Raw genomic sequence first — 16,653 nt, forward strand, 5'->3', positions numbered from 1 at the left:
TCCCTAGGTGTCTAGTGCCTGGCCCTAGGGATGATTTAGGAAGGAGGATAATGGCCCAGAGCATGAGTGCCTGGTAGAGGAGGTGACCTGAGCAGTGGTTCTGGATTTGTTAGTTTGCAACTCTAGGGTGAGTTGTTTATCGTCTCTAAGAATTGGCAGACCATGGGTGGGCCCATCCCTCCAGGGTTCACGAGGCCCAAGATGTCAAAGCATCAGAATATAGAACATAAAATACACGGTTAGTACCCTTGTGTAGTCCCCTCCTAGATTGTGTAACCAATAGCATACTGCAAAAGTGCCAGTGTGTCAATGGGAGATTGGCTCACAAAGGTTTCCAGCTTGTGTGTTCTCTTGAATCCCTCATCTGGAATAAGCAAATAGCCATGCTTTGATCTGCCCTTTTGAGAAGCATGGGAAGGAACCGAAGCTTCTGGTGAATAGCCAGTGAGGAACAGCCAATAATCATGGAAGTGAGTATAAAGGTGGAATCTCCAACCTTATTGAGCCATAAGCTTACCACAGTTCTGAAGAGACTTTCAGCCAGAACCACCCACCTCAGCTGCTTCTGAATTCCTGATCTTCATAAATTATGGAAGAAAATAAATATTAGTTAAATAACTAAAATACTGTCCAATCTCTTACTGTCCAAATCATCATTGTCTTGCCTAAGGAATTTTTCTGAAGCTCAGTAGTTAGATCATTGCAAAGGTGAGGCAAGTGAGATGTTTGAGGCAATGAATCCAACCAAACAGATCTCATTCAATGAGTGATAAAAGTTGATGTAAAAGATGCCAGTGAGGGCCAGGTGCGGTGGCTCATGCCTGTAATCTCAGCACTTTGAGGGGCCAAGAGGTGGGCAGATTACGAGGTCAGGATATCAAGACCATTCTGGTTAACACAGTGAAACCCCGTCTCTACTAAAATACAAAAAATTAGCCGGGCTTGGTGGCATGCACCTGTAATCCCAGCTACTCGGAAGGCTGAGGCAGGAGAATCGCTTGAACCCTGGAGGCGGATGTTGCAGTGAGCCGAGATTGTGCCACCGCACTCCAGCCTGGGCTACAGAGTGAGACTCTATCTAAAAAAAAAAAAAAAAAAAAAAAAAAATTCCAGTGTGATCTATTCTTGATGAGTGATATTCTGTACTATTTTCCAGACTATTCTCATGAGACTAAGCTTCATTGTCCTGTAGTTGTAGCTGACTTGTCAGTGCATCTTATTTGGTTGTCTTTTCTTTCCTGTTTCACTTACACATCTACTATTAATTAGTTTTACTTATTAAATAAATTACCATATTAAATAAATTACTTATTAAATAAATTATCTGAGCATGACTGCTTGTATCTAATCTGCTTTGGGGAAAAAAAAAAAAACACACACACACACAATTTTAGTTCAAAAGAAATCTTTAGCTTTGGCCCGGGCTACCTGAAATGTTTCTCTGATTTGGGTATTTTAAGTCGGCAGATTGGATGATACTCACAGTGTTAGATTCCACAAATGGAGGACACTACAGTGAGATTGGTAAACTAAAGCAGAGTAAAGCTCTTCCTCATTGTGTGTGTCTGTGTTCTTGTTCCTGTAAGCATATGATATTTTTCTCTATAGCAAAACCTGGTTCAAACTTCAACACTGTTAATCCCCTCAATTCAGCATATGGCTGTACTTCCTTTAATTTAATCATATGGCTGTACTTCCTTTAATTTGACTGTATATAATAATGTTGGATGGATGTAAAACAATCCAGATTAGATTATTATTGAGAATATTTTCTCTCTCTCTGACTATTCCATTGGAGAAATAAATTTCTCATTTCAACTGGGATTGCTATTATACCTTATATTAGTAATACCTACAATATTCATGTGTTTTTTTGTGTTCCCTCTTGTGTTTCTACCATAACTGTAAGAAGACCATGCCCAGGTAGCCTGCTAGTCTCAGAAGAAAGAGAAACATGAGGATCAGGACTACCCTCAGTAACTCCCCAGCTGCAGTGTGTAACAAAGCCACATTAGCTGATCCACTGTTGTGTGAGCAAGAAATGTATGCTCAACGCTTTATTGTGCTGGGGTATTATAATTTGCATATGTAGCAATAACTTGATGATACAGAACTTGGAATTTTGAAGTGAAATACTCACCTTTGTGTGTGTCACACAAACACACACATACACACACACACATGCACACACAACTCTGAGATAGGTAGGCTTTGTTCTAGGCCAATTGGTGAATGGTGAGTGATTGGAAGTAAAGGGGGCTATTCAACATAAACCAATGTTTTATATCTTTTTATAATTAAAAGTTCTTTAAGGAAGTCAATGGATTGATTTTATATGTGGTTAAAATTGTGTGTGTGTTCACTTTTGTGATGTTGATAATTCAGATGCTATCTGTTTTGCTATATCGTGTGATATGGATATGCAGTTATGTTACCTCCATACATCGAGAGGCATGTTCTTTCTCCACATATCTGTAGTGTAATACCTGCCATATTGAAGTACCTCTTGATAACTTAGTCTGTTTCTGAACATTTTATTATCTTCTACTGTGTGTTCATCTGTTTCTACAATATTATCACACTGCATTAATTACCATATAGTAAAGCTAGTCTTGACATTCTGTTGAAAAAAGCCTCAGGGAATTTTTTTTTTTTTTTTTTTCCTCTGGGTACTTACTATTCTTGGCCTTTCACACTTTCAGAAAAACTTGACGATGTTCTTGTCACTCTCCAAAGTAAATGACAATGATGATAATGATAAGACGATGATGACAAAAATACCAGAGTGGTATTTTTATTGGACAGAATGAAGTTTATTTTGAGAGAATAGATATATATTTTTCCAGTCTTTGAACTTAATACAATTCTATGTAGGTTTGCATTAAATCCTCTTAATATATTTTGATACACTTATCTTTAGAGTTACTGACCTACCCCTAGGTATTGAATATTTGATGTTATCATAAGTAGTCTATTCTTAAATATTTCATTCTAGTTTGCTGCTTTTATAAAGACATACAGTTGATTTTAATATATTTGTTTTGAATTCAGAAACATTACAAAACTCTCATTCATTTTTTTCCCTTATCCATGTTATCTCTACATTACTATGTATTATTATCTGTGAAATGTCATCTTATGAAAAGATGACCTTTTTTGTTTTATCTATCTATTGATCTATCTGTAATTGATCCTTGTTTATATGCATTATTACACAACTGTAGTGGTTAAAAGTTACAGTACAATGATTGACAAAATAAAGAAAGCTGTAAATATTTATGATTTCAAAAGTAATATCTTATGTTTTAATATTAAGCCTGTTTGTCCTGTAGTTATTTGAAGCTCCTTTATGAAATTAAGAAACATATAATTTTATTTGCTAAGGAAGTTTTTACATGCTTTGATATTAAATTTTAAAAGAAATAGTTCTTATGAGTGTTTATATAATCAAATGCCTTTAGTGTTTTAATATATCATTGTTTGGAGGTATTTGAAGTAACATTATATTATTACTAATTATTATTATTGTCATGGAAAATTTATCTAAAAGTTTAAGAAAAAGACATTGCTCAGACACTTCTTAGGCCTGAATTCCCCTGGATTTGTTATTCCAGTTTACTTTTATATTTTCCCTTTATTTTCTATCAGAGTCTTTTAGGATACTGTTAACTTTTATATCTTAGAAAAATAAAATAATTTCTCCCACTTGGAAAATTTTTTATTATACTTTAAGTTCTGGGTTACATGTGCAGAACATGCAGTTTTGTTACACAACCATCTGATATGTGACAAAACTGATACACACAAGCAATTGGGAAAAGATTCCCTATTTAATAAATGGTGTTGGGAAAACTGGCTAGCTATATGCGAAAACTGAAACTGGACCCCTTCCTTACATCTTGTGTAAAAATTAACTCAAGATGGATCAAAGACTTAAATGTAAGACCTGGGACCATAAAAATCCTAGGAGAAAACCTGGGCAAGACCATTCAGGGCATAGGCATGGGCAAAAACTTCATGTCTAAAACACCAAAAGCAATGACAACAAAAGCCAAAATTGACAAATGGGATCTAATTAGACTAAAGAGCTTCTGCACAGCAAAAGAAACTATTATAATCAGAGTGAACAGGCAACCTACAGAATAGAAAATTTTTGCAATCTACCCTTCTTGCAAAGGGCTAATATCCAGAATCTATAAGGAACTGAAACACATTTCCAAGAAAAAAAAAAAAACCATCAAAAAGTGGGTGAAGGTTGTGATCAGACACTTCTCAAAAGAAAAAATATTTTTATGACTGTTTCTTAAATAGCAATTGGATTGGGACTATAGACTCTTTCTTTTAATATCTCTCTTGCCTGGCCTCTTGGATCTCAACATTTCTTCTGAAAAAAAAATTACCTATAGTTTAACTAGTTCATTTTTAAAAAATTTTCTCTTACTATACTTATTTTGGTAGCAAAAATATCAAATTATATCACTAAATCTATTCACTCATTGATTACCTGACTGAGAAGAGTTTGGCACCTTTCTTTTAAATAAATCTTTAACTTTGAATTGGCAGAAATTTATTGAAATATTTCTTTTTTTAGCCCAAGAAGGTGACATGTCATCCATAATTCAGATCTCTATTTAAACAATTTGTTTATATAAAGCAATTTCGCACGCCTCTATTGAAATAGCCACAGCCTTGGTTTCTGTTTTTAAAAACATGTTCAGAACTTACGAAAATAATGACTTAAAGCTGTAATGAAACCACACATTGGAAGATAAAAAAAGTTAGTATTATGTGCACAGATCATTCCTTAACCAAAACCTGCATGCAACTCTGAACAAAGTTTGTAGCATTGGAATTTAGAATTGCAAGATAATAATACACATAATCAATACTTTTAAAATTAAAACTTGTTGCACAAATATGCTTGTGCCAACATGGGCTTTCATTGTCTTATTCGTTTATTTATTTTTAATTTTTATGGCTACATAATAGTTGTACATGTATATGGGGTACATGTGAAGTTTTGATACAAGGATACCAGGCATAATGATTAAATCAGGGTAATTGGGATATTCATCACATCAAGCACTGGTCATTTCTTCTTTTAAGAATATTCCAATTTCACTTTTCTAGTTATTTTGAAATATACAATAGATTATAGTTAACTACAGTTGCCCTATTGTGTATGGACTACTACTAGATCTTATTCCTTCTATCTAACTGTATTTTGGTTAGATATAATTAATCTTTGATCATTAATCAACACCTGTTTATACACCACTCTCCCCACTACCCTTTTCAGCCTCTGATAACCATTATTCTATTTTCTATGTCCATGAGATTGACTTTTTATGTCCTACATATGAGTGAGAGCATGTAATATTTGGTTTTCTGTGCCTGGCAAATTTCCCTTAACTTAATGACCTCCAGTTCCATCTACATTGTTGCATGTGTTAATCCGTTTTTGTTCTGTTATAAAGGAAATTGTGATGCTGGACAATTTATAAAGAGAAAGGGGTTATTTGGCTTACAGTTCTGCAGGCTATACAAGAAGCATGGCATCGGCACCTGCTTCTGGTTAGGGTCTTAGGAAGCTCACAAACATGGTGGAAGTCAAAGGGGTAGCAGATGTGTCATGGAAAGAAAGAGAGCAAGGCAGAGAGGAGGGAGGTCCCAGACTCTCACATGAACCAGCAGCTCTTGAATGAACTAATGGATCAAGGGCACCAAGCCATTCATGAGGAATCCATCCTCATGACCCAAACATCTACCACTAGGCCTCACCTCCAACATTGGAAATCACATTTCTACATGGAATTTGGAGAGGACAAACATCCAAACTACATAACCACAAATGACAGAATTTCATTCCTTCTGTGACTGAATAATATTCCACTGGGTGTTTATACCACATTTTCTTTATCCATTCATTCATTGATGGATACAGGTTAATTCCATATCTTGGCTATTGTGAATAATGCTGCAATAGACATGCAAGTGCAGGTATACCTTTGATATACTGATTTCTTTTTCTTTGGCTAGATACCCAGTAGTGGATTGCTGGATTGTGTATTAGATCTATATTTTGCTTGTCTTTACTTTTTTAGTTTTGGCTTATACACTAAGATGTCTATAAAACAGAAAACTAAAAAAAAACTTCTGTTTCTGAGTGATAATATTTTAAAGTAATCCTTGGCTTAGATTCTAAAATTCTTTTCATTGATTTAATCCCTGACTTGACTTCAACTGGAATATCAGGCAAAATGTATTGATGGAGGTCGGTCTTAGAAATTTCCAAGCAGATATTTAATTTTTGCTGCCCATGGCCTATTAAAAATAGCTCATAATATAAATATAAACCATAACTAGCTGCTTAAATTTAGCCTATCAATTTGTCTAAATTTTTCAATACTAGCTGCATCAGAATTTCCAAACCTTTTGAATAGTTGTAATTTCTGTTTCCAAATGCCACTACACGTGTGCATGTCTCAAGACTTCATGGTCAGTAACCAATGAGGTGGTATATTATTGGGTCAATATTTGACACCATTTTTTTTTCTTCTCTGATTTGTGCCCTACAGGAATAGATTCAGAAATTCCATTACATGGATTTAAAATATCAGTACTATGACTTATATGGTTATGCTGAAAACTATAGCTGGATATACAGTGCAATTCTGATACCTAACATATCCCTATTCTTTGAAACACTAGCTCAAGGCATGTTTAGACTATAACAATAAGCCAACATAATTGAATGTAAAAATATGTACAATGTAATGTTAAAAATGTTTGTGTATAAATAAATGCATACACATAAAGCAACAGAAAAATATTTTAAAAGCATATCAGCTCTAATTACATAGGGGTTATTAGAATAGTCATGGTTGTGTTTTTTGTTTTATTTTTATTTTTTCAAGTTTTTCAGTACAGCCTCTGTATAGACGTATATTATTTTTTAAGACATGACCAACACTTAGCAACTCAGAAGAAATTATATTCTAAGTTACAGAAGAGAAAGTTTTCTCTAATTATTTTGTTTATATCTCATGACAATGAACTGTCAGGATTCTCCAGGGTCTGTGTCCCTGAAGTCAAGCAGTTAGATGTAAAACAAACAAAACGATCACAGAATGTGGTCTCAAGGTCTGTCCCTTCCTCAGAAGCATCTCTCTGCTCCTTTCAACTTCTTGACAGTTGGAAAAATGCCATTTCAGTACTTCATTGAATCATATTTTGTAAGAATTACCAACTGACTGATTGAAGGACTAGAAAACTTTAAACAAAATTTCCTTTTTGAGAGAGAAAGTGTGTGAAGCTCCTTAATACTAGGAAGAACACCTTCAACAAAAGGTGTATCAGGAAAATCCGGCTTCTGGTGAGTTGGCTCACTGTAGTCATTTCTTCACTTTCACATGAGGAATACTGGAATCTGGCACATTTGTGGCAGGGGAGAAAATCCATGTGAGTTGAATAACAGCAACATCTACTTAGTTCATGGTTTATATTCAACAGACTAAATTTTATTTTTATTACTTCTAGGACCATTGCCCTGAATTTGAAAATATAAAATCTCTACCTGTATGGTAGGTACTTCAGAAGTTATATAAGAGAGGTTGAATGTAAGTCTTGTCCTAAAGAAGAGATAGTCTTCAGAGAGAAAGCTGAAAGGGCCACACACACACTTATTAGAAAAATATTCCATCCGCAGTATAAATATTGTTATGGTATGGATGGAGAGAAAATAAAAGAAGAGAAAAAGACATTTTGATTAACTTCAAGGAAAAAGACATTTTGATTAACTTCAAGGCTTTCTTGGAAGAATTATGCAAATGATTTCTGAAATAATGACACAATGTAAAACATGAAGGAGAAAGGTGGCATTTCAGAAGGATAGACAGTAGACTAGAAGTTATAAATGACTTGTTTTCTAAAATAAAGATTTAAAATAGTGCTATAAATAAACAATATTATGGTGACTAGATGATTTGGTTATATAGTTCTTGGGGATATTATAGAAACTAGGCCAAAAAAGTTCAATTTGATACATTTGTATAAACTATATTAAAAAACACTTACATTATTGTATTCCAGGCAAACAGGGAGTTGAAAAATGTTAATCTTACAGATTTGACTACAGTTTGATAGGATAATTGGAAATCTTGTCTCTAGATGAGTAGTTGATGACAGTGGAAATTCAGCAAGACGGACATTTTGAAGATTTTTTTCTCTCTCTCTCTTTATTTTAACATTTCCCTAATTGTCTGTCCCAAAGCCACAAACCTGAGTAGGCAAAAAAAGAATCATCAGGAACCACACAGGAATGCAATGGTAAAATGAAAATGCTACGTTTGCGGATTGAGAAACAGATATAATTTTGAATCCAAGATTGAGTGAAAACTCTTAAATTAAAGGACTCCAGGATATAACACTCTTTGAAAAATATCTTTTTAAATTTGCACTGCAAAGACATTTTCAAAACTTCAAACTGATGCAATTTTTCTGGGAGGTTTACACACTCAAAAATTAAAGTGTAAATGAGCTGTTATCTGTCAAGCTTTACCAAAGTATAGATTTGTAGCCAGATATTTTAAAATCATACCCTATTAGAGAGTTCCGTGCTAAAGATTAAAGGACCTACCATATTGGTATCGACATTTCATACATGATGAAGTTAAGGCTCATATTATTAAACATTTTGCTAAAGTTACATATGTCATAAGTAGAAGGCTGAATCTGAAGTAGCGGGTTCTCTTTCCTAAGTCCATATTCTCTACAAGATAGCATGATGTGATGCTACCATTTTCTCCATAAATTTAGATCAGCTTCCCTCAATAAAGAAAATAACCGTTGAGATTAGAGTTTCTGATTAGACAGTACAGTGGGAATTTTATTGTTTGCTTTGCTAAGAACAGGGATATAATTTATTCATTCAATCCTGGGAATCCTCCCATGTATCAAGTGTAATTAGTTCAAAGCAATACCATTACTACTTTGATAACATTATGGCTATAATATTATCTTAACAATTATAGTCTTTATTATGCACTTTTCAGTGTCTGTTTTGTCTGTGAACTAATAAATATACAATATGGACCTGGCTTTCAAGATAATTGTGAGATGGGCGAGGAAGTGTTGCATTTATTTTAGGTGATTGTGAACTCTTCTAGGTTTTAAAGCTTCCTATAATTATTTAACATAAGTTCCTGTTGAGCACAACATATATATTCTCCAGGAGTTGAGATGAAAGAATGTTTGATAGAGATTTAATGAATTGCCCAAATTGCAATAGGGCCTATAAAAATGGAACAGACTGAAGAATAGTAATATTAATTGAACCTGAAGAAACAGTGAAGGAATTCCAGATAGAGAAAGTGGCCTAATTAAGGCAAGTATCTGTGGTTAAGTACTGATGCAATTACAACAAAGGATTGAACAAACAGTGAGGGGAAGCAAGAAAAGAGTTAAACAGTGCATGAAATATAATAATAAATGCACAGTCCTAAAATCTGTCAGAAAATTTTAAGTGCACAAGCATGGAGGTGCAGCTTACCAGTAATAACTGAGGACAAAGATTGGCATGGCAATAAAGTGACCTAAGGCAGTTCAACTATTTAACAACTTCTCAGTTAGGCACCGTTATTAGATACATGGCAAATAAAAGAAGATTGCTGAGTTCATTGCCTCTTGGCATGGCAGCATACTCTTGGGAAAATGAGGTTTACTTCTCAGTGTCAATATCAGCTCAGATAATCAATGGTATACTTAGAATATTGAGTAGGTTTTCTGGCATATTTAGTAACCAGGGTGAGGAGGAAAATGAAAAACCACAAATGCCCTCACCCCTGAGCCCCACAAAACAAACAAACAAACAAACAAACAAAAAACACTAAAATTGTTTAACTAGAGAGGAAAAGAGAGCCACGTAAAATGTCCTTAAATATTTAAAGGACTATAATGTGAAAGGGTTGAGTCTTAATTTCTGTGAATTCCAGACATAAGGTTTGATCCATTTGCATTAGAAAAGTACCCAAAAATGCAATAGAAAAATATCAGTAAAGTGAATTTTCAAACATAGAACTACTAAGATGTTTACTTTCATAATAAGTTTCACTGACAGGGTTTGAAGAGAGATCAGTATACATGAGGAAAAATGAATAAAAGATAATACATATATAGTACTTGATGTATGGCTTTATACACAGACAAAAGAAAAAAATAGCTATTGTTGCTAAAATACTATTGCTTATTTTTAATCATAATAACAAGGCAAGAAATCTGGAGCCATTGTAGTTTTTTAAGAAGAGAAATTAATAAGTAAATATGTACAGAAAAATGATTCTGGAATCAGTTAAGAATAGGGAGTACAGGGAGAAAAAATGGGGGTTAGAAAATCAGTTGACAATTGTAATATTAATACAAGCAAGATATAACTAGGTTCTGATAAAAACAGTTGCAAGAATTAACCTTTCTACATCTCAGTTTTCTCATCTGTACATATTGGAATTATAATAATGTCAAATTGATAACATTGACATAAGGATTAAGTGTGTTAATATGTTCAAAGCTCATAACAGTTCCTTGCATAAACAAATACTATATGTTTATTAAATAAAATTCAAACAGATGAGAAAATGTGAGGGAATGTACTTTAATGCAAGAAAGAAGCACTAAAAATATTACTAATGAAGACTGAAGAGAAGGCATGGGAAAATATTCAGAAATGCTCTTTTTTTCTGCTTGCCAAGCTTTGTCTTCTCTTGGTTTAGAATCTTTCAGAAAGGACACTTAGTTTCCACTAGACAGAGTATGATCTAAACATTCCAAGGATTATTTCTTCAATGCAAGTTCTAGAACCTTTAGTGATAAAATGGCTTAATCTAGCTGTCTTGTAGTAATAAAATATTGTATCTCAAAATTCTTAACTTGTGTAGTTGTGACGTAACTAAAGTAATCCAAGATCCTGAATGTAAAAACAAGCCTTTTTAATCAAAGCCTGTGACTAAATGCATGAAATTCACAGAAGGTCCACCCAATCTCCTATGTAGCAGAAAGTGATCCTATAACAGATTCTCTGTGCCTGGGATTAGTTATGATAGATTTGATGGTAAGTTGTCATTTGTTACAAACAAGACCAGAAGTTGTGGCAGTTCACAGATGTGTCCAAGAAGGCAACATCTTATCTATTGGGTCTCCAAATACATTTACAGAATGAGTTTGTGGTTTTTATTGTTTGTTTTTTAGGGTTAACCATGTGAAATTTATAATGTGAGGATGACTATTGGTTTACATAAACAAAATGTTTATATTTTTCAATCACACATATTCTGTCATTCCTCATTGACTACCACATCTAAGTTTGTCACCACATCAATAAAAAATGTTTGGATGTTGTAAGGTATATTTACTTTTTTTTAGTACAGCCATAAGCTAGATAATGATGTTTCAGGCAAAGATGGACTGCTTATATGATGGTGAGCCCACAATATTATAATAGTGCCAAAAAATTCCTATCACCTAGTGACATCCTAGCATCATAAAGTGGTAGTGTAATGCATTACTCAAATGTTTTTGGTGATGCTGGTGTAAACAAACTTACCGTGCTGCCAGTCATATAAAACCTCAGCATATACAGTTATATTCAGTATCAAATACTTGATACTGACACTAAAGGATCATGAACTGGTTTATGAATTTAATAATATATACTTTTATCATCATTTTGGAGTGTACTCCTTCCATGTATTAAAAAATGTTAACTGTAAAACAGACACATCCTTCAAGAGGTATTCTAGAAGGAGACATTGTTATCTTAGGAGATGACATATCCATATATGTTTCTACCCCAGAAGGCCTTCTAGTGGGACATGATGTGGAGGTGGAAGACAGCGATATTGATGAACCTGACTCTATGTAGGCCTAGGCTAAAGTATGCACTTATATATTAGTTTTTAACAAAACAGCTCAAAAGTAGAAAAAAAAAACAAAAGCAGAAAGTGTCTTATAAAACAAGGATACAGAGATCTCAAGATGGATGAATAGGAACAGCTCCAGTCCACAGCTCCCAGCATGAGTGACGCAGAAGACAGGTGATTTCTGCATTTCCAACTGAGGTACCGGGTTCATCTCACTGGGGAGTGCCGGACAGTGGGTGCAGGACAGTGGGTGCAGTGCATGAGGTGAAGCAGGCTGACACATTGCCTCACCTGGGAAGTGCAAGAGGTCAGGGAATTCCCTTTCCTAGTCAAAGAAAAGGGTGACAGACGGCACCTGGAAAATTGGGTCACTCCCACCCCAATAATGCGCTTTTCCAATGGGCTTAAAAAATGGCACACCAGGAGATTATATCCCGCACGTGGCTTGGAAGGTCCTACGCTCACGGAGCCTCGCTCATTCCTAGCACAGCAGTCTGAGATCAAACTGCAAGGTGGCAGCGAGGCTGGGGGAGGGGCGCCCACCATTGCTCAGGCTTGAGTAGGTAAACAAAGTGGCCGGGAAGCTTGAACTGAGTGGAGCCCACCACAGCTCAAGGAGGCCTGCCTGCCTCTGTAGCCTCCACCTCTGGGGGCAGGGCACAGACAAATAAAAGACAGCAATAACCTCTGCAGACTTAAATGTCCCTGTCTGACAGCTTTGAAGAGAGTAGTGGTTCTCCCAGCACACAGCTTGAGATCTGAGAACGGGCAGACTGCCTCCTCAAGTGGGTCCCTGACCCCCGAGTAGCCTAACTGGGAGGCACCCCCCAAGAAGGGGCGGACAGACACCTCACACGGCCGGGTACTCCTCTGAGATAAAACTTCCAGAAGAACAATCAGGCAGCAGCATTTGTGGTTCACCAATATCCGCTGTTCTGCAGCCACTGCTGCTGATACCCAGGCAAAAAGGGTCTGGAGTGGACTTCCAGTAAACTGCAACAGACCTGCAGCTGAGGGTCCTGACTGTTAGAAGGAAAACTAACAAACAGAAAGGACATGCACACCAAAAACCCATCTGTATGTCACCATCATCAAAGACCAAAGGTAGATAAAATCACAAAATGGGGAAAAAACAGAGCAGAAAAACTGGAAGCTCTAAAAATCAGAGTGCCTCTCCTCCTCCAAAGGAATGCAGGTGCTCACCAGCAATGGAACAAAGCTGGATGGAGAATGACTTTGACAAGTTGAGAGAGGAAGGCTTCAGAGATCAAATGACTCCGAGCTAAAGGAGGAAGTTTGAACCAACGGCAAAGAAGTTTAAAACTTGGAAAAAAAATTAGATGAATGGATAACTAGAATAACCAATGCAGAGAAGTCCTTAAAGGATCTGATGGAGCTGAAAACCATGGCACGAGAACTACGTGATGAATGCACAAGCCTCAGTAACCGATGTGATCAACTGGAAGAAAGGGTACCAGCAATGTAAGACGAAATGAATGAAATGAAGCATGAAGAGAAGTTTAGAGAAAAAAGAATAAAAAGAAATGAGCAAAGCCTCCAAGAAATATGGGACTATGTGAAAAGACCAAATCTACGTCTGATTGGTGTAGCTGAAAGTGATGGGGAGAATGGAACCAAGTTGGAAAACACTCTGCAGGGTGTTATCCAGGAGAAGTTCCCCAATCTAGCAAGGCAGGCCAACATTCACATTCAGAAAATACAGAGAACGCAACAAAGATACTCCTCAAGAAGAGCAACTCCAAGACACATAATTGTCAGATTCACCAAAGTTGAAATGAAGGAAAAAATGTTAACAGCAGCCAAAGAGAAAGGTCAGGTTACCCACAAAGAGAAGCCCATCACACTAACAGCTGATCTCTTGGCATAAACTCTACAAGCCAGAAGAGAGTGAGGACCAATATTCAACATTCTTAAAGAAAAGAATTTTCAACCCAGAATTTCATATCCAGCCAACCTAAGCTTCACAAGTGAAGGAGAAATAAAATCTTTTACAGACAAGCAAATGCTGAGAGATTTTGTCACCACCAGGCCTGCCCTAGAAGATCTCCTGAAGGAAGCACTAAACATGGAAAGGAACAACCTGTAACAGCCACTTTAAAAACATGCCAAATTGTAAAGACCATCAAGACTAAGAAGGAACTGCATCAACTAATGAGCAAAATAATCAGGTAACATCATAATGACAGGATCAAATTCACACATAGCAATATTAACCTTAAATGTAAATGGACTAAATGCTCCAATTAAAAGGCACAGACTGGCACATTGGATAAAGAGTCAAGACCCATCAGTGTGCTGTATTCAGGAAACCCATCTCACATGCAGAGACACACATAGGCTCAAAATAAAAGGATGGAGGAAGATCTACCAAGCAAATGGAAAACAAAAAAAGGCAGGGGTTGCAATCCTAGTCTCGGACAAAACAGACTTCAAAACAACAAAGATCAAAAGAGACAAAGAAGGCCATTACATAATGGTAAAGGGATCAATTCAACAAGAAGAACTAACTACCCTAAATATATATGCACCCAATAAAGGAGCACCCAGATTCATAAAGCAAGTCCTTAGTGACCTACAAAGAGACTCAGACTCCCACACAATAATAATGGGAGACTTTAACACCACACTGTCAACATTAGACAGATCAACGAGACAGAAAGTTAACAAGGATATCCAGGAATTGAACTCAACTCTGCATCAAGTGGACCTAATAGACATCTACGGAACTCTCCACCCCAAATCAACAGAATATACATTCTTTTCAGCACCACACCACACCTACTCCAAAATTGACCACATACTTGGAAGTAAAGCTCTCCTCAGCGAATGTAAAATAACAGAAATTATAACAAACTATTTCTCAGACCACATTGCAATCAAACTAGAACTCAGGATTAAGAAACTCACTCAAAACCGCTCAAATACATGGAAACTGAACAACCTGCTCCGGAATGACTACTGGGTACAAAACGAAATGCAGGCAGAAATAAAGATGTTCTTTGAAACCAACGAGAAAAAAGGCACAATATACCAGTATCTCTGGGACACATTCAAAGCAGTGTGTAGAGGGAAATTTATAGCACTAAATGCCCACAAGAGAAAGCAGGAAAGATCTAAAATTGACACCCTAACATCACAATTAAAACAACTAGAGAAGCAAGAGCAAACACATTCAAAAGATAGCAGAAGGCAAGAAAAAACTAAGATCAGAGCAGAACTGAAGGAAATAGAGATACAAAAAACCCTTCAAAAAATCAATGAATCCAGGAGCTGGTTTTTTGAAAAGACCAACAAAATTAATAGACCGCTAACAAGACTAATAAAGAAGAAAAGAGAGAAGAATCAAATAGACGCAATAAAAAATGACAAAGGGGATATCACCACTGATCCCACAGAAATACAAACTACCATCAGAGAATACTATAAACACCTCTAAGCAAATAAACTAGAAAATCTAGAAGAAATGGATAAATTCCTCGACGCATACACCCTCCTAAGACTAAACCAGGAAGAAGTTGAATCTCTGAATAGACCAATACAGGCTCTGAAATTGAGGCAATAATTAATAGCTTACCAACCAAAAACAGTCCAGGACCAGATGGATTCACAGCCGAATTTACCAGAGGTACAAGGAGGAGCTGGTGCCATTCCTTCTGAAAGTATTCCAATCAACAGAAAAAGAGTGAATCCTCCCTAACTCATTTTATGAGGCCAGCATCATCCTGATACCAAAGCCTGGCAGAGACACAACAAAAAAAGAGAATTTTAGACCTTGGTGAACATTAATGCAAAAATCCTCAGTAAAATACTGGCAAACCGAATCCAGCAACACATCAAAATCTTATCCACCATGATCAAGTGGGCTTCATCCCTGGGATGCAAGGCTGGTTCAACATACTAAAGTCAGTAAACGTAATCCAGCATATAAACAGAACCAAAAACAAAAACCACATGATGCAGTAGATGAAGAAAAGGCCTTTGACAAAATTGAACAGCCCTTCATGCTAAAATCTGCCAATGAATTAGGTATTGATGGGACGTATCTCAAAATAATAAGAGCTATCTATGACAAACCCACAGCCAATATCATACGGGAATGGACAAAAACTGGAAGCATTCCTTTTGAAAACTGGCACAAGACAGGAATGCCCTCTCTCAACACTCCTATTCAACATAGCATTGGAAGTTCTGGCCAGGGCAATCAGGCAGGAGAAGGAAATAAAGGGCATTCAATTAGGAAAAGAGGAAGTCAAATTGTTTGCAGATGACATGATTTTATATCTAGAAAACCCCATCGTCTCAGCCCAAAATCTCCTTAAGCTGATAAGCAACTTCAGCAAAGTCTCAGGATACAAAATCAGTGTGCAAAAATCACAAGCATTCTTATACACCAACAACAGACAAACAGAGAGCCAAATCATGAGTGAACTCCCATTCACAATGGCTTCAAAGAGAATAAAATACCTAGGAATCCAACTTACAAGGGATGTGAAGGAACTCTTCAAGGAGAACTAGAAAGCACTGCTCAACGAAATAAAAGAGGATACAAACAAATGGAAGAACATTTCATGTTCGTGGGTAGGAAGAATCAATATCGTGAAAATGGCCATACTGCCCAAGGTAATTTATAGATTCAACACCATCCCCATCAAGCTACCAATGACTTTCTTCACAAAACTGGAAAAAACTACTTTAAAGTTCATATGGAACCAAAAACGAG

The sequence above is a fragment of the Pan paniscus genome, chromosome 9 (genome assembly GCF_029289425.2).
Source record: "Pan paniscus chromosome 9, NHGRI_mPanPan1-v2.0_pri, whole genome shotgun sequence".
Taxonomy (NCBI): domain Eukaryota; kingdom Metazoa; phylum Chordata; class Mammalia; order Primates; family Hominidae; genus Pan; species Pan paniscus.